The sequence below is a fragment of the Asterias amurensis genome, chromosome 2, assembly GCF_032118995.1.
Source record: "Asterias amurensis chromosome 2, ASM3211899v1".
NCBI lineage: Eukaryota > Metazoa > Echinodermata > Asteroidea > Forcipulatida > Asteriidae > Asterias > Asterias amurensis.
Window position 1 is genome coordinate 5,179,315 of NC_092649.1, and position 19,778 is coordinate 5,199,092.

Consider the following 19,778-nt stretch of genomic DNA (forward strand, 5'->3'; position numbering starts at 1 on the left):
GTTAAGGGTAATTTAAGATATTTATTGAACATACATCAGCACCACGCATAGAGTTACAAATCAAATGCGTGAGGGGAAAAAAGAAGAAGATTTGCTGGAAAAGCCTGGATTATAGAGTCTTGTCACATAAAATGCTTGGTAGACTAAATGAAGCGTGTTTTTTACCGGCTAATTAAGTATTCTGGTAAGCCAATTTAAACATGTCCACAATTAAGTGTGCCCAGTGGTATATGTTCTTTCAGATTATGGATAAATTTCCTTCTTTTATGCAACATAAAATATACATACAATACGCCGTGTTCTGTCATTATGTTACGTGTTTACAGTGCTTACATGGCGTGTATACTATAGCGACTTATTCATGTACTAATTAATTAACTGAATTAACCAACTCAAAAGTTATTTGTGCTCAGTTGTATTATCTTTTTACAAGTTCATCTTTTTCAACTGTAAAAGGTACATTTTCTCTAGAGTGAGCAAGTTTTTCGACAGCTGTGTATTATGGTCGGGATGCTGAGGTATTTTATTAATTGAGGCGGATAATAACGCACTTATTAGGCTGAAAAATATAATAATTGTATACTCAAGTATACATAGCGATACACCTTTTAAGAATTCTGAAACAACTATGGCAATAAAGAAAGATAATTGAAAAAATCGTTAAAATTAGAACAAGTTGGAGACGGAAATTTCACTGCATTGTACTGCATAAGGTTTTAATTTCCTTGGGGTGTATCCTGACAGATAAGGAGAAAACAGATCATCGAGCTCATTGATTTTGTGTAGGGCCTCAACTTATTTTATGTTAGAGAGATTTAAGAGCCTCTCCAGATGAGTGATTCGGCGTCAAAATGTTGACCAATATTGTGACCTGGGGGTTGTTGACTTCCAACTCGAGCAGTGGATGACATAATAGGCCCTGATAATAAATATATCTGAGAACCATCACGAAAAGCGAAATAATCAGGGTTGCTTGAAAGACACTGGACACTATTGGTAATTGTCAAAGACTAGTCTTCTCACTTGGTGGATCTCAACATATGCATAAAATAACAAACCTGTGAAAATTTGAGCTCATTCGGTCGTCGAAGTTGCGAGATAACAATGCAAGAAAAAACACCCTTGTCACACGAAGTTGTGTGCTTTCATGCTTGATTTCGAGACCTCAAATTCTAAATCTGAGGTATCGAAATCAAATTCATGGAAAATAACTTCTTTCATGAAAACTACTCCACTTTAGAGGGAGCCGTTTCTCACAATGTTTTATACTACCAACCTCTCCCCATTACTCATAACCAAGTAAGGCTTTATGCTATTAAATATGTTGAGTAATTACCAATAGTGTCCAAGGCCTTTAAAAAAAAAATGGAGTCAAACATTGGGTGTATAGGTTAAAAGGGAAATGCATATTAGAATCCATGTGGATGGCTTGAAGTCGCAGTGGAAGAAAGCATGTCGGAATGCCCCAATTTGTGGGGAAATGGTAGCCCTGTCCAAGGCTCTTTACGCAAGCACCGGCCTGCTCTGACTTAACGAAATGCATAGATACTATACCGCACGGCACACAACAGTACTTGATACCGCGGGGTCGAAGCATGGCTTTCGAGGTATCAGCGAAAACGAGGCCGGATCAGAGCCTTGTTTCCTTTGTAAAAGGCTGCTTATGTGTTTCTTTACAATTGCGCACGGATTCCAGCGCAAACTACGTATGCTTGAATTGGATGTTGAATATTCAACAGGGCAGATATTGACCAATCATAGACTCTCGTTATCTTGTAGCGTGTGTGTGTGTGCTTATCAATGAGAAAAATGGCGACCTCCTCTCGCGAAGTGCACCCATGCGATGTGTGAAGCTAGGAAGTTTAAATTCTGCTGCAGGACAAGCTAGAAATAGATGATTTTCAACCTAGAAATTCTAGGATATGACGTGTTTGTCAACCTGCACACAGGATTTGGGAAATCAGCAATTTTTCAAGCTGCACCGCTAGCTCTGCACCGATTTTCTTCGGTAAGTGATATCGTCGTAAGACCGAGTGTGAGGTGTACGGTCAATGGGTTCTCTATCGACCATACATTCAGCTTTAGTTTGGCCGGTACGATCACGATGACAATATTTGTTAGAACATTCATGGAGGTACCTCCATGGAACATTCATGGAATGGTTGAAGCATGTCTGTTGGTAATTAAAGAAAACCGTGTTGACATTATTCTTTGAAACAGTCGATAGTAATTGCCAAGTATTTGCGAACATTGACATGCACCTCTGTTGGTCTTTTGCCCATTGCTTTGTTGTGACCGTTGACTGGAATGAAACATGTTTGCTTCATAATTATGTCACTAGCCTAAAAATAGTATCCACATGTGTCTTAACAACATTAGCTTCTTTGCAAAAGTATAATTATTTTATTATAAAAATGCACTTTACCCCTTATTTCACTCTTGTAATAAAATTAAAAAAATTGTCTTTCTTGTTGACCACTGTAGGCAAAGTAATGAGGCAAGTCCTATGTATCACCATTGACGACACTGATGACAGCTTAACTAGATCATAGATGTCATTAACAGCTGCTTTAACAATGGACACCCATCAGTGCTTGAAAGCCGATGATCAGATGAAGGCATTCTTCAATACAGAAAATTGGAGACGAAGAGATTGAGAAGTGATTACCAATCTTAATGGTTCAGCAGATGCATCAACATAAATCTTGATGTATCTTTGTTGTGACACCTGTGCCAAATTAATCGTGAACTTGAGTCGTGCAATCAGATGACTTTAACTGAGCATGTATGATCATGAGCATGGTTAAACTTTCTACTGAAAAATGTCCTTAACAAGTGGTCTACCAAAATGTACAACTCAAGAAAATGCTCTTGAATGCTCTGATATGCCCTAGAAATGCCCAATTCAAGTATTGGTTTTAAATCTAAGGTTGTATTTATTTTTACTGAAACCTTCCACTAAACAAAACAAAACAAAACGAGTGTCATTTAAGCCTTTCTCTGTAGTTTAAAAAAATACCGACATTTAAGTTGAAGGCTTTCTCTGTGGTTTAAAAAAAATACCGACATTTAAATTGAAGGCTTTATGTGAAAGTATTCTTGGCAAGCGATTGATATAACATTTTTATATACATTGTTTTGAATCATCCCGCTTTAAAAATCATTTTTGTTAGTACATGAATTTGTTCTGAATTCCCCATTACCAACTAACATCAGAGTAATGAGCCACAGTCTTTGAATGCTTGCCTGGAAATTGAAACCCAGTTAAAGTTAATGATTGCATCATGTACACTGTAAAAATGGACCGCACATCATGCACTTGTGGGACAGCAGATATTTGTCCCAGAATCATGAACACTTGAGGCACTTATTTCATGCACCTCATGTGTCAGTTGTGTTGACTAGCACATAATGACTAGCACATAATGACTAGCACATAATGACTAGCACTACTTTTGTCCCAGAATCATGAACACTTGAGGTGCTCCTAGTGCCTCATGTGGTACAGGTATTGATTTGGGCCCACCTCAGGTGATAGTAAAATTTGGAACTAGCACCTGCTGACTAGCACATAATGACTAGCACATAATGACTAGCACTACTTTTGTCCCAGAATCATGAACACTTGAGGTGATCCTAGTGCCTCATGTGGTACAGGTATTGATTTGGGCCCACCTCAGGTGATAGTAAAATTTGGAACTAGCACCGGCTGACTAGCACCTGCTGACTAGCACCTGCTGACTAGCACCACTTTTGTCCTCAAATCATGAACACCTGAGGTGCTCCTAGTGCCTCATGTGGTACAGGTAATGATTTAGGCCCACCTCAGGTGATAGATATTTGTCCCAGAATCATGAACACTTGAGGCACTTATTTCATGCACCTCATGTGTCAGTTGTGTTGACTAGCACATAATGACTAGCACATAATGACTAGCACATAATGACTAGCACATAATGACTAGCACTACTTTTGTCCCAGAAAAAACAGTGACAATTTAAAAATGAAATATCAACTCTGAAATGATTTATTAGAAAAAAATATATGTATACTTTACATTGAAATCTTGTAAACCACTTATTAGATAACAAACAATGTTCGAATACAGGACACCATTTGCATGTCATAATTATACTGAAAACTTTAACAACACAACTTGAAATTCAAAGTAAAAAGTTACAATTGTTCTTGATTAAATTACGAGTTTTAAAAAGACACCTTATTATCAAAATTTGCAAATGATCAATTTTTGTAATGTCATGAAACATTCTAAAAACATTTGAATGCTCATAAAACACGATAAAAACACGTTTAGGCGAGAAAAGGCAAATGTTTGATGGTTCCAAACGTGGCTCATAAAAAACACACCTTAATTTAAGTTTTACTATGTCTATATGTGTTAGAAGGTCATTGTTGTCACTAATATGCCCACTTTTATTTTAAAAAGAGCTGTTGAAATGTTTGTGTGAACACAAATTGGCAAGATGAAATCCTTTAAATATAAAGTGATGAGGAAATTGTTTTATCTTACGCTTTCTGAATCAAGATCTGTCCAAGAAATATTCACCAAAAATTACCTCAAAATCTTTGAACCATTAATATTGTGCTCTTTCAGAAATCTGTCAACAAGTTGGTTCCTGTCTACTCTAATGATCATTGAATTAAATAATGGTTTGGGTTATGCTGCTGAAAAAAATGGCACGTTGTTCCAACTTTTTTCACTTGTTCTATTAAATTAACCCTCCATATACTGTTGGGTGTGGGGGTGGGGGAGGAGTTTTTGTGGGGGAGGGGGGTGTAGGATTGATTGTTTTTTGTGTAGTTTTTTAACCAAATAAGAGCATGAGGGTGGGATGGGGAAGAGGATGGGTCTGGCAGGGTGTTTGGGGTGCAAGATTGACTGTTTTTTTCCCAAGCCAGGACACATGGGGTGACAATGGGGAATGGGTGTGATTGGAGTGTAGAATTACCTTTTTTTACCACACCAAAAAACCGGGGGGGGGGGGGGGGGGGGCAGAGTGGGGTAGGGTGTAAGATGGGGGTTAGGGGGGGGGGTGTAGGGTTGCTTTTTTTTGGAAAAGTTTTGGCATGTCAAATAACTTTATGACAAATTGTACTGTACTATACATAGCGACACATTTAGTCGACCTTTCAAAACCCTCAAAACCAGGAAAATTGAAGGGGTCAAACAACTTCATAACAAATTGTACTGTTTACAAAGGAGGGTTAAATTCAAATACCTATTGCATAATCCTCAGTTTCAAAGTTCGGTGAACATAAAGTATTGGCAATTAAGATAATTGTACACAAAGAGTATACAGCCTAAACAGCTATACATCAGGAGACTTTTTGGAGCAAGGTTTGGGGTAGCACCAAGTGAAAATATTAGCAAAGCAAATCAACGTATCAAACAGATTCAACTCCCTTACTGTCGATGTGTCGAGAATATATGTGCACCAAAAATCCATGGCAAGATTATGAAAAATAATTTTTTACTGTCATTAATTTGTTTAGTAACGAAGACCTACCATAGTTGACTGCACATGCAGCATTCGGGAAAGTTAGTTCAACAAATGTTCTTGTCCGAAATTGCTCCTGGTCGAAACTTTGAGTGACACACACTCAAGAAATATTCACATGGCACTACCCCAAACCTTACTTCTACTTAACCACAAAGCATAGCTTTGTCTCACCCAACCGCTTAATCCACACTGTTAGCCACTCCAGCCTTTGAGCACAATGTTTTGATCGACTTGGGGATGTCCTTCACTATCCTGCCCATCAGGTAGTGCTGTATGAATTTCAGCATCATCGAGCAGGATACTCAAAATCAAGGATGTAGTAGGTTGCCATAAGCACCGCAGTCCCCTCTTCAACGCACCTTCCCCCTGCATCTCAACAAGGGTCCGCCCACGACATGACAAGGTTATCATCAGTTGTAATGACGAGGCTAGGTGATGTCTGGCCAATTACTTTCGAGTCCATGGAGTCCGAGTTGAGCTGCAGGAAGAGATACGAAAATAGAGTGAATATGTTTGATTCAGTAATTGAGCAGTGGCTTTCTTGTTTGTTAGTCTGTTTTCCCGGTTGTTTGTTAGTCTGTTTTTCCGGTTGTTTGTTAGTCTGTAATAGCCAAACACAGCCTCTGAAAACATTGAACGTTTGTTGTTTTTTGTTCTTTTTACAACATACTTTGTTCCAATTTCATCTGCTTCTGGTGCGATGTAACCCATTTTTGATTCAAAATACTTGTCTTGCTTTGCCCTGGTTTCCAGACCAGAAAATGGGTTATCAGTGAAAATACCTTCAAGGTCAATATTGTCTGTGTTGACACCAACTGAATGAAGATGTTCCGTAACTTTCTGACAATTGATATCATTTATATTTGAGATAAGTTCTTTGGTGATACCAACAACTACATCTACAGCAGTCTGTGATACATTTTTAGAGGTATGTAACTGAAGAATGTATGATGCACACTGCCCTATTGATGATGGCCCACTGGTGGTTTCGTTGTCAATATGATCAACTTCATCCATAGGATTTTCCCTATCACTCAAGTCATCTTCAGAAATGTTCCTCTCCAGTGACAGCTCATTTTGATATTTACGATACATGTGTTTCCGAAAGCAATCATATTTCACATATGTGGCTTCACAATAACCACATTTGATGATGAAACCTGCAACATATTTGTGTTTTTCTATAAGGTGCTTAGAAAAGCAGACTTCTAAATTTGTCCTAAAAAGACATAACAAACACTGATGTGGCATAATTTACAATCAGTGATTAAATAATAACTTTTACCAAGTATCCAAGGAGCTGAGGGATTCACTTCTGCAGTATTCGACATGGTCCGATACGAGGTGCCAGTTCCATCAACTCTGCCAATGATAGTGGTAGAACTTCACCACAAATTCCCTCACCTGTACATATCAAACATGCATTGCATTTTTAATGTTTTAATCAGCAGATCTGGAATACATACCATATTTTTTAAATATCTGTGTTACTTAAAATGATAAAAGCTTATTTTAAATAAAACAAAAGAACCGAATACCCATAAAAAATTGTTTTTTGTTTACACATAAAATGTCTCTTGCAAGTAGATAGTTAAAGTAGTAGAAAAAATGTATTTTGTTTGACATGATCTGGGGCCAATTTCAAAGAGCTGCTTCAGCAAAAAATTTGCTTAAGCACGAAAATAGCTCGCTTATTTTACACATGTTACTGGCCAAAATTTCCTGCCATATACATTGCTCATGACCAGTATTAAGCTGTTGTTTACTTAGCATTACAATTGAGTGGAGTCTTGGCCGGTATAAATCTGATTTTACTAAGCAATTTTTTTTGCTTTTAAAAGCAGCTCTATGAAATTGGGCCCAGGATGATTGTATCATTCAATCAGTGTGCTGACCCGAATTATGTTATCTATGCCTCTTTCATGTCATGTTGAGTCTAATTTTCCACAAAATCCAAACAAAAAATATTTGTTTGTCATATAAATTTTAAAGAAAGTAATTTAAATTAAAGTTTAATGTTTACGCAAAGGCCGCCCGCTGGTTGTCAGGGAATATTACTGTACGTACCGAGTTACAGTACGTTAGTGCCGTGTACCAGCGCGCTGGTCAATGGGAATCAGAACGTACGCGACTTGATGCCGTTTTCGGGTAAAAATACAAACCAGACATAAACCTTATAGTTCTGCATCTCTCCCCAGCAAGTACAACCAGGGTATTAACACTTTATAATAGGCATATGGCCATAGAGAATAGTACTGTGTATATGAACCTATCAATCATTCAATCTTCATCATCATGCCCATTCGTCATCATGCATGTCGTCATGACAATGTCTGTACCGTCAACATGACTGTGCAATATGCAAGAGAAAATTTGTTTGTTTAATACTTGGGAACAATAATTTACACCAGCCATAATATTATACTTACTCTAAAATTTGTCAACAACGTCCTCTGGAATTGAAGGTGTTCGCAGAAATTCACACGATTCTTTAGTTGACTTCAGCTGTTGTAGCTCAGAAAGTTCAACACTGGACGCCATGCTTTTGTTATTTAGCTATCGTGTGATGGCAGGCCGCTAGTGCAATACTTCAAACAAACTAACTGCGATGTACATTATGTTCATTACACACAAAATACACATGTACTATATTACACACACATACACACGCAGCATTCGCGTAACGCGGTTACGTGTTAGGACATGTCGACAGCCGCGTAGTGAAGTGTGCCGTGCGCGCGCAGGAGGAAGAAAAATCAAGTTTTTAAAATAATTCATTATTTAAAAATGGTGATGCATGCCAGCTCAAACTACTTTATTTTTATACATAATCCACATAGTCAAAATGGCAGTTCTATAGTTTTATAGAATTTTAGGCCAACTGATTATTGTAAAATAAAAGTATTGTAAACGTCTTTGTAAAACTTAATACACCAATGACCCTGTCATGTGATCAAAAAGGGCGGGATATTGCTTCAGGTGCTTCAGCCAACATTGTAAAACCCTGTCATGTGACCAAAAAGGGCGGGATATTGCTTCAGGTGCTTCAGCCAACATTGTAAGACCCTGTCATGTGATCAAAAAGGCCGGGATATTGCTTCAGGTGCTTCAGCCACCATTGTGATATTGGGATACGCGGGCTCTAGATTTCTGACGGCATGAAATTCGTGAAGATGACCACCAGCCCTCCCCTTGCCCGGCCCGCCCATGCACTCACAAATCCTTTTTATACTCCCAGGACTCACATCAGGTGCTATCCTTGCCACCTGATGCAACCATAGTAGGCTACACCAGGTACTTATATTGGTACCCAAGGTAGGCCTACTTCACTTCTTTATAATCGAGGTAGGCCTATTCATAATACATCAGTGCTATACCTTGTTACCTGAAATACTTGATGGTTGCGTTGTTTTATAAGCGAGGTATTCATAGTGAATCAGGTGATATCAATAGGCACCTGCAATACTTCAATTATAATGTGTGTGCTTTTTTTTAGGCGTAGTGCATCATGTGTAACCGTCGCCTGAGGTACTTCCCTTTGTGGTATACTTTTATGAGCGCCGTGTTCATAGTGGGCCTACATCATGTGCTACCTTGGCGCCTGAGGCACTTTAATTATTGGTGCGTTTTTACAAGTGCGGTGTTTATAGTGCAAGAGGTTCTATCTTGGCGCCTGATGTACTTCAATTATCTGTGTATTTATATAAGCGGTATTCATAGTGCAGCAGGTGCTACCTTGGCGCCTGAGGTAGTACTCGTTTTGGTGTGTCAAATACGTGATGTGCTTCAGGTGTGCCAAGAAGCTGCTCAGCTGAAGGCCGTTAGCTGAGGTGGGAGTTTTATTACACGCGAGGCATATGAAATGACACACATATGTAATTACGCTAAACCTAAGTACCTCAAGTGCCTTAAGTATAGTCAGAATCTGTATAAGCTATCACTTCAGGTACATTACTGCTTCATCAAGCACATGAGGTGTTGCTCTTCAACATTTCACATCGCATCAAGCTTTTCAAGTGCTACCTTGGTGCCTGAGGTAGTACACGTTTTTTGTGTTAAATACATGATGTGCTTCAGGTGTGCCAAAAAGCAGCTCAGCTGAAGGCCGTTGGCTGAGGTGAGAGTTTTATTACACGTGAGGTATGAAATGACACACACACGCTAAACCTAAGTACCTCAAGTGCCTTAAGTATAGTCAGAATCTGTATAAGCTATCACTTCAGGTACATCACTGCTTCATCAAGCACATGAGGTGTTGCTCTTCAGCTATTTCACATCGCATCAAGCTTCTCAGGTGTCAATATGCAACTACATGCACACTTTATGTGCAGCTAGTACCAATTCCCATGCACCTACAAGTGCATGAAGTGCGGCCACTTTTTACAGTGTACATTGTGCAATTTTACTGATGGACTATAACAGATTATTGATATAGCCAATATTATTATTTTTGTACAAGAAATGTAAAATAAGGACTGATATTTTAGTAGTATTCAATAAAACCTTTTCCTTCATGCAAAAAAAAACACAAATTCGCGCGGCGTACTCCGACCCAGAAAACTCAGTTTCGGCAAAAGCCGGTGACCCACGAACCATTCATACACAATGTGTGACGTCACACCACGTACCGAAGCTCTGTACACTGTGTGTCAGGTCGATCGTGTGCGTGCAATTTACATGTACATTGAATGTGGAATAACATCGGACACTATAGGCTGGATTTTTTTGACACAAAAAAACAGCGAAAATGTCCGATGGCAGCGGGTCTTGGGAAAACCACAGTATAGATGAGGAAAAGGCATGTCAAGGAGGCACTTCAGAGGAAAGTGAGGGCTCTAGCGATAAGGGGAGCTCACCGGACGAGAGAGAAGCCGAAGACGTGTTATGAGTACATGTAGTTAACCAGCCCGGGGACGATGATCGTCAGGCCGAAGACGATGAGCCAAACCCTGATGATCGACGGCTAAAGACAGGCTGGTAAGGCCACAAAACGTTTCATGAATTATACTGAATGATGCTTCGTTTGATCGGTTTATTTCTGCTCCCAAAAATAGTTGAAGGCTATCCTTGACTAAATTAAAACATGCACGAACATGATGGACAAGGTTTATTGTTTACCTCCATTCACGTTATAATACATGTATGTGAACAACACATGCATTGACTTAGGCAGTAGAAATGTGAGGGGAGGGGTAATTTTTGTCTTGCGTTTTATACTTTGTTGGCAAAATTCATACATTATCAATTTAAACTGATATTGTAGATAACCTATGTTGTTGTTTTTCTCCACCAAGTAACTGCGTGGTGGTTGACACATGTGCATCTACACAAATATCTCATGTACATGTATGTAACTGCTACTTTGGATTATGATTGCATTCTGGCATGGGTATAGTTTTAAAGCAATTCAGGTACACACATGCAATATTAACACTTCACCATGCAAACCACAAATCTGTTGTTAATAATTTTGTATGAATTGTTTTGTTAATAATTTTGTATGAATTATTTTGTTTTGTTTTACAGAAAACACTGCAATGATGATTATCAGCAAGTGGTGAGCTTAGGACTATCTTGTCCGTTCAACCGCTGCCACTGACATCATGTTTGATGGCAGCAACACGAAGGACGTTTCCAAACCCTCATGAACAGTACAGTGGAAGGATTTTCGTATCCACCAACGGATTAGGCAGCTTTGCTTTGGTTTATTTGTCTTCAGTCATAACAATTTTCCAAGTTATAATGATCCAGAGGGAGTGAGAAATAATTTGATAAGCCATAATAATTTACGTATAAATGTACATGTATATTATTTCATTTTGTTTCTTCCAGATGGGTGGGTGGTTCAAATTGATTAATTTAATTTGAACCACGCCCACCCCTCTGAAAGACACAAAATGTAAATTACTATGGCTTATAAAATTAGGTGTGTGGTTCAAATTGATTAATTTAGCACCGATGTGCAATAAACTGTCCCCTGTTGTCAACAATACACTATGATTAACATGGTAACAACATTCAACTTGGTTAGCAGAAATATAAAAACAAAACAAAAAAACAGAAGCCATGTACACCTCCATAATAACGACAACACTAAAACTGTATGTATTTGCAAACGACAATAGTTTATTTTTGAGTTTAAAATATCAAAATTGAAAAAAGGTTGCCTAGTGATAGTGAAATCATCTGAACATTCCGTCATCAAAAAAAGTTAACTATACAACCCTGTCAACGCCCCTCCCCCCAAAAAAATAAAACCTAAGCCATGTTATGTACCTAGTTAGCTGTGGTTCTCTTTGTAAATTGTAAACTAAGTTGTACATTAAAAGAATATAATAAAATCATTGTGTACAGACCATGTCATTCTGTTTTTAAACAAAGTTGATTGTACTACCCTGGTTACCCCCCCCAAAAAAAAATATATATATATATATAAAAAAAAAAATAAAAACCCACATCAATGTGTACAAGCTAGGGCCCAATTTCATGGATCTGCTTACTGTAAACAAAGAATCGACACTCGCGGAAGCAGGAAATTCTGTGCTTACGTCAAGCGTGTTTCACAGGTTACCAGCAAATTTTGGCTTTTGCGAGTCATGGGTGCATACTTGGTTTATACCAGGCATTCTACGCTTACAAAGTAAGCGCAGAAATTTAGCCTTTGGACGTAAGCGGAGAACCGTGATCATAGCGCACATTTTGGTGGTGAACAGATCCATGAAATTGGGCACAGGTCATTCTTTCTTTAAACAAAGTTGATTCTACTACCATGGACCCCTCCACCCCCTCCCCACCAAAAAAAAACACCAAAAAATCAATGTGTACAGGCTAGCTAGGGCCCAGTTTCATGGATCTGCATACTGTAAACAAAGAATCGGCACTTGCGGAAGCAGGGAATTCTGTGCTTACATCAAGCGCGTTTCACAGGTTACCAGCGAATTTTGGCTTTTGCCGGTCATGGATGCATAGTTGGTTTATACCAGGCATTCTACGCTTACAAAGTAAGCTCACGAATTTAGCGTTTGGACGTAAGCAGAGAACGGTGATCATAAGCGCAGAATTTGGTGATGAACAGATCCATGAAACTGGACACAGGTCATTCTTTCTTCAAACAAAGTTGAACCCACTACCTTTGAACCCCCACCCCCCCCCCCCAAAAAAAAAAAAAAAAGCTGTTGCATCCTTTTCCGGCTGGTGAAGGTTGATGTCAATGACACGGGGGTTACACATCAGCTGCGGATGGAGTTGTTTTCATGTCTTATTGTCACCCTGCTGACAATGAACAAGTGCATTGTGCATGCATTCTTTGCGTATCTGTTTAATGAAAAATAAAAAACAAAACCAAATAATCGTTATGTGGGATTTCTTGAAAATTTACAAGGCAGAAATACAATCTCGGAAGGTTTGACGTAACACCATGTACTGACAATCTCTCTTTTGAGTTAACGCAAAACCAGTAAAAAGGGAGTCCACATGCAACAAAACCAAGGGGGCAGGTTTTCTTTATGTCTGATAGAAAACATGACCTCCAACCACCCCCCTCCCCCAGATCTACACCTAGTACAAAACTGTTCAGGTACAGATCGAGGTGGGGGGGGGGGGGGGTTCTTGCGATTCAACACCCCATCCCCTCCCCCCCCCCCCCCCCCCCCTCCACCGTGAACAGTTTTCGAAGGGGCAGCTGAAAAACTAAAAATGAAGAAATCATCTGATCCTCTGAAAATTTGCATGCATAGGCCTACTACTTACCTAAAGTGCTATTGAGAATCTTAGGTCTCCATTTCTAGTTCTGGCTAGCATGTCGTACTGCATTGTCTTCGTCCTGCATTCTCATTGTAGTGTAGAGCTGCGAGTTATTTCTGTACAAAAAAATATAAAAACAAAAAATAAAAAAGAACTGGCCTTATTTTACAAATTCAAATATAGTAAATACTCCATAATTAACCGTGCCAAGCCAATAAACACAGCTATAGGAAAACTTCAGACTAAACTTCTCTGGAATTGGTAATTCCTGAATTAGGAGAGAAAAATTCTGAATGACCATGGATGGGCAATTATATGGATGGGAGTTTGAACATATTTTTGAGCTGTGCCTTAAAAAAAAAAAGCGAACAATTCTTAGGCAGCTTTGGCAAAAACAATGTCCAGCAATCCAGCATAGACCAATATAAATACATGTCAGCAAGGCCAATAAACTGTTAACTGTAACAATCAATTTTAAATGGACTAATATAGTGTTCACACATGGTTGAGCATGAACATGCCAGAAACGGAAAACCAGGGCATAAACATGCCTAAAGCACTTGGGTGGCTACATGGATTCATCACTCAACAGAGTCAATACACTATGTAGCTATTTTATGGTAGTCGGGTCAGATTCAGAGCATGCACATCGTGTCATTTGACAACAAGATGATTGTTCCTTGCATGAAAAGGGTAGAGATTGTTTACTATTTTTCTTATTACAATTACATGTACATTTATTTTAGGCCTATTGGGCCTGAATTAATAATGGAGATAGTTTCTCAGTAGAAGATTTAAAAAAATTATTAACAAGTACTTAACCAGGCTTTTCTCCCTCTCATTTCTGTAATGCCACTTGATTCTTTTGCTGTTCCACGGCCACTTGCGACCAGGGCCACGGCAGAGGGACCCCGCCGACGTCGTAGCATGCACAAGCAGCACTGGCTGGGGCCTGGTGGTAGAAGATCCCCCTGAATGCTCTCGATGTTACAGGTTTAAATTTCGGAATCGATCCAGGCTTCTTACACACACTTTGAAACTTCTAGTGCATCCACAAACAACTAAATAGTCGGCAGTATTTATAGCTGATACATTATAAACAAAAAGCTTCGTAGCACACACGCACACCTATAGTGTGGATGAAAACGCATACACAACACACGGAGTAACATGGCGTAATCTTTGTTTACTCTCGTTGCTTCATGGGTATGACATCACCATTTTTTGACCGCGTTCATGACGTCCGCTGGTTTACAAATCCGCTTGGATTTCAGTGTTGGTTTAATAGCCGGGAACCAGTACAGGGCGGGAAATTTCAAAATCGAAGAATCGAGGTCAAATTTTTTCGGTCAAATTGTAGCAAAATTATTTGGAGAAAAACATGACCACAACAATGAATTGATAGCTGAACACAACATAAACAAGTTCTGATAGTGATTTTAATGTAGGAGTACCGTTATAGTCCATCTTTAAATTTTGGATAATAATGTATCAGGCTTAATGAACTCTGCCTATTGCCATATTCGCACACTAATTTTATGGAGATACTTGTAATCGGAGAAGAGGTACTATAAATTTAAGTTGAGAATAAATTAAATCATTTAAAAACAAATTGAAATCATTGTCATTGTCAAGTTTTTGTATGTGGCATGCAGGTGAAAATTATACATGTATCAAGAGTACTATTATAGTGCAGGTGTAAAATAAAATAATTATTTCAATGACAAGAAAACCACTCTCATAAAAACAAAACAATACATTCTTTTGGAGTAATAATCATGTGAAAAATGCTGCAAGTAAAATTTATTAGTTTCTTCCTGTTTGATAGGAGACCAAACACAATAATTTACATTCAATGGTTTGCAGATAATGCTGGTAGCAAGCAGTTTCTTTAAAACACTAATTGCTGGGGTGTTGTGTTTGAGAAATGCAGAGTGAAACAATGTCATATAGAATAATTGTTTTCTCAGGAGTCGAAAATAATTTTAACATGGTAAAACGTATTCATTAGTTGTGGTATTCATCGCCATGTCAGACTAGCGCGGGCATGCCTTCGTGCTGTTCAGTGGACGACCTCTGCAGGCAGGTTATTTAAAAATCTAGACAAATAATGAAGCTGAAACTTCTACAGGGCAATTATATGCATTCATCTTCATTCACAGTTATTAGGAACTCATGTCATGGCCAAAAACAACAGGCATCAAAACTACGATGTGTTTCTGTAAACATTTTGGCTGTTACACGACACGACTAAACAATACACAGACATGTGAGCTTGTTTGTTGACAGTATGCAGTAGTACACATGTCACTATCACTGTTTAACCTTTAGCCTTGCTCAAGGCAGTCGAATTATTCACTCCGAAAAAAGACCGCCGCTGTATAAAAACCCAACCGTATTCACTGTGCGTAAAACCCACCCGTATTCACTGTGCGTAACATCGCACGACACGATGCCCCCGTACACTATCCGCATGCGGAGGCCGTCAGGCCGACAGCCTTGTAGGATCTGTGTTGAAGCCACTGACCTCATTACTATAATAAGCGAAGAGTTCCCACGGTCAGCTCATTACCATAATGCCCGCGAAAGACGAGACATGTTTACCTCACACACCACCACCACGGACGCATGATAGGGTCCAAAGGTCGTGATAAGGGAAGTGCGTGATTGGACGTCAAAATGAATAATTCATTTGCCTCACATCCTGTGTTGTCTGATAGGTCTGACGAACGATATACATATTCATGAGCTGCATACTAGCATATCCTCGAGCCCCCCCAATTTCGTCCACTATTGGAATTTTTTCAATACAACACATTAAAACGGGAAGATACAGATCCGACAAGGCTGTCGGCCTGACGGCCTCCGCATGCGGTTAGTGGTGTACGAGTGCGATGACTTGTGTGAACAGTATTCGTGCGATGTGACAGTGTGTATACGGGTTGGTCATTCGGTGTGATCGCACACACCATGCACTGGGTATACGGCGGGTGGGTTTACAGCTGCGTCTTTTCGGAGCGAATAATGCGACTGCCTTGAGCAAGGCTATTTAACCTTTGGACTTTAAACTGTCTCGCGTGCAAACCGTGCATTCGGTAGATGATTGGCACACCTATATTGACCAATGAGCATACACCTTCCGGAAATATTAGCATACAGCAACTGCGCCCACAATCTGGCGTGTTTACAAAGGAAACAAGGCTCTGATCCGGCGCGACCCCGCGGTATCAAGTACTGTTGTGTGCCGTGCGGTATAGTATCTATGCATTTCGTGAAGTCAGAGCAAGCCGGTGCTTGCGTAAAGAGCCTTGGACAAAGCTACGCGGTCCACGGCTTAACCAGCCCCCAGCTCCAATTACGATTAATTTTAAGGACAAGCAGTTTGACTATTTGTCCTTTTGAAACAATATGTTTTTAATTACAAACTATAAGAGCAATTTTCCTCAAAAAATTGTTGTTCTTAGAAAATGTCACATGTATGTTCATTGTGCTGATGTATATAGAACTCAAAATGTAAACCCCTTTTCCACAGTTTTATTCTCTAACATCACTTGGCGTTTATTCTTTCACAACTTGTGAACCAAGGATGCGTGGTTAACAGCATAAGAGCATACAGATTAAAACCTTTTGAAATGTATTTTTACATAATAAAATGACCTGGTTCGACAAACGACATTATTTTGTATCACCTATCTCTGTCACCCAAGATGTGCGAGATTTAATTAAGCACCTAATCACAAGCGATACAAATCATACACATTAAATTGGAATAAGTTAGAATTTACCTTTGACACAAAATTGGTTAAACTCCACAAATCGTTGATTTTAGTTTATCTTATCTGCTTTCCGAGAAAAATGAAGAGAAAAATTGCTGAACATTTTTAAACCCAGATATTAAACAGACGTCAATGGCGAACAAAAAGCTCAAGCAGTTTACACACACGTTTAGTCATTTTGTTGCAAAAATATACACTGAAATAATCCTTAGAATGTCGACATTTCAATAAATTAAACAATTGTTTTAATAATTTTAATTTTGCTTTCAAATTCGTTGACTGGGATTGTGTACAAAAATGCTCCATTATTTAATGCAGGGACCTCCACTCATTTCGTCGAATTATTTTTTTATTTTTTTTATTTTTAATCTGTACGGGTGAGTGTTGTCTCTGAAAAGAGCCGGTTGGGTCAGTATACTCTGCTCGTCTTCAGTTTCTCCTGAAGACGAGCAGAGTACAATGTTCGAAACGTCGAGACCAAACCTGGTCTTTTCTGACTGGAGCCAACACTCACTCATGAGAGAGATTTACACATGACTGAACCCGCAAGTTTACTATTTATTTATAGTTTCTTCTTATTTCTCCACATCATGCAAAGCTTCGAAGAATACTTACAAATAAATAACATGGAACCTCATTTTCAGCGATTGGATTTGAAGATATAGGCTACAGAACCGTTGTGAAGAATTATGTCATCAGGTCACACTTTATTCAAACCTATCCAATAACAGAGTAACAGAAGAATATTTTAACATTTTTTGTTTTGTCTTTTTTGTTCGCTCCGGTGCAAAATGGAGTCTATTTCCCTCCATGAATTTGGTGTTATTGGTACAGGGGTCGATTTAACAAAGAGTTAGGACTTGTCTTTACTCTTTGTGAAATCCACCCCTGTCATTTCAAGCATAACGGCCTCAATGTGTGTCCACAGAAAATGTCAATCTTCACCTTTTGATAATTGGGTGTATTCTGTATTTCAATTATGATAAGATATTTAATCACAAACTTGAGTACTTTAAAATAAATATAGATTAAGTGATTGCTTTACTATTTATATTTTTGTTTACAAATTCGTTCACTGGGATTGTGTAGAGCCAATTGTCTTTGTATAGTGAAATCCAAATATTCCTTTAAAAAATCATTCGCTCTAGCAAATCGATCTTCATGGCATCGAAGCATAGACAACTTAAAATATACAACTGTATTGTGCTGTTGTTATAAACTTCATTCATTAAATCATAATAATACTGATATTATTAGGCATTTATGTTGCGCCAATTTAATCTAAGAAATGTTTAAGGTGCAGAGACAATGTAAACCAAACATTGGATGTACATAGACAGTGAAAAGAAAGCAAAATAACAATTGGGAAAAACATACAATAATTTTAATTATTTTCCGTTGTTAAAACATTGGAAAATAATGGTTTGAAGGGAAACAAAGCTTGAAATAAAAATGGTTGATAAAACAAACATTCGAAAATCTTGGCGGGTGGGTGATAATCTGACCTTACTTCCAACTTCATTTGACTACCGTTAAAAAAAGAAACATTTTAACCGTTCAAATGCTCTCCCCATATTAGCTCTGAAAAAAGGGGAAAAAAAAGAAAAAAGAAAAAAAAGATGTGCAAGGCTGTTTAACGGAGACCTTAATGAGGCGCAACATTTACAGGGACTGTATCATTCGCTCTATTATGTGTGGCCTTCAACTCCATGCATAATTATCTATTGGTTGGGGGGGGGGGTAGGACAATGCGTTTTGTCTTGTCTTGGTTTTGTATTGCAATCTATACTCCTAGCGGAACTAACCACGGGTGGCGATCGCAACACAACTATTTTTTTAGTTTTTTTTTGTGGGGGGGGGCCTAAACTCATGCAAAAAGTCGATGTTGAGGGCTATCATGAAGTGTCTTCATGGACCGAACGGCCATGGTCCAATTACTATAATTTTTGTACTTCAGAAATTAAATAATGGTGAAAAGTCTTATTATTAAGAAGGTCCTTAATTGGCGCTAATTCGCTAATTACTGGTTTAATCGAAAGTTTTGATTGGCGCCATCTTGTCTTTAAAAGGGGTCAAAGGTCAACAAAGGTCAAAGTTCAATTTAATAAAAATGTTGGAGAAAACAGAGCGTCTGCCTCATGTTGTAGGCACTGAAAACGTTTTTTACAGACTTTGGAGGACAATTGAAGGTGCACAATAAAATAATGTTGTCTTAATGTGACATAAGGGTTGACCCTCTAACATGGGGTTTTGGCTGACAAAGGACCTAAAAAGTCGTCCTTGCCAAAAGGGTAGGTTTTTCTTATTTCAAGATTAATGCTTTGCATTTGGACATGTACACATGTGTTGTTATTTTGTTTTTGTTTTTACTGGGGGTGTGGAAGGAGAATTACATAAATTGACTATTGGATTTAAATCCATTTCAAATTGATTAAATCATAACATTTAAAAAGTCAATACATATTTTGTTTCTTTTGTTAAGAGCTTTGAGACGTTTAAGTCTGTAACCTCTAACCGCTGGTGTGACGAAGACGTCTTCAATTGATGTCTCACGGGTTCAAGGTAGTCTTCTTGATGCTGTATCTCGTGAAGATCTTTGCAATAACAGGTTGGTCCATGTAAATATAAGATTTATACAAAGCGAGTACAAGGTCTAAGTCCCTGTTTGTGAGCAGTCTGGTACCTGTACTAAGGCGCTTTGAGCCACACCAGTTTACCATGTAAATGTAACAGTCAG

General features: G+C 38.6%; 3 long non-coding RNA genes across 3 annotated transcripts; 1 reads left to right on the forward strand and 2 right to left on the reverse strand.

Moving 5' to 3' along the window:
* Window positions 1–5,043: 5,043 nt before the first annotated feature.
* On the reverse strand, window positions 5,044–8,097 carry LOC139951351 (uncharacterized). The gene is made up of 3 exons (XR_011787759.1): window positions 7,952–8,097; window positions 6,808–6,926; window positions 5,044–6,000 (listed from the first exon to the last, which is right to left on the reverse strand). It is a non-coding gene; the product is annotated as an uncharacterized lncRNA (long non-coding RNA).
* Window positions 8,098–10,218: 2,121 nt separating this feature from the next.
* Window positions 10,219–12,585, forward strand: LOC139951354 (uncharacterized). The gene is made up of 2 exons (XR_011787760.1): window positions 10,219–10,499; window positions 11,049–12,585. It is a non-coding gene; the product is annotated as an uncharacterized lncRNA (long non-coding RNA).
* A 109-nt stretch (window positions 12,586–12,694) lies between these two features.
* Window positions 12,695–14,724, reverse strand: LOC139951345 (uncharacterized). The gene is made up of 3 exons (XR_011787758.1): window positions 14,088–14,724; window positions 13,272–13,381; window positions 12,695–12,836 (listed from the first exon to the last, which is right to left on the reverse strand). It is a non-coding gene; the product is annotated as an uncharacterized lncRNA (long non-coding RNA).
* Window positions 14,725–19,778: the final 5,054 nt, after the last annotated feature.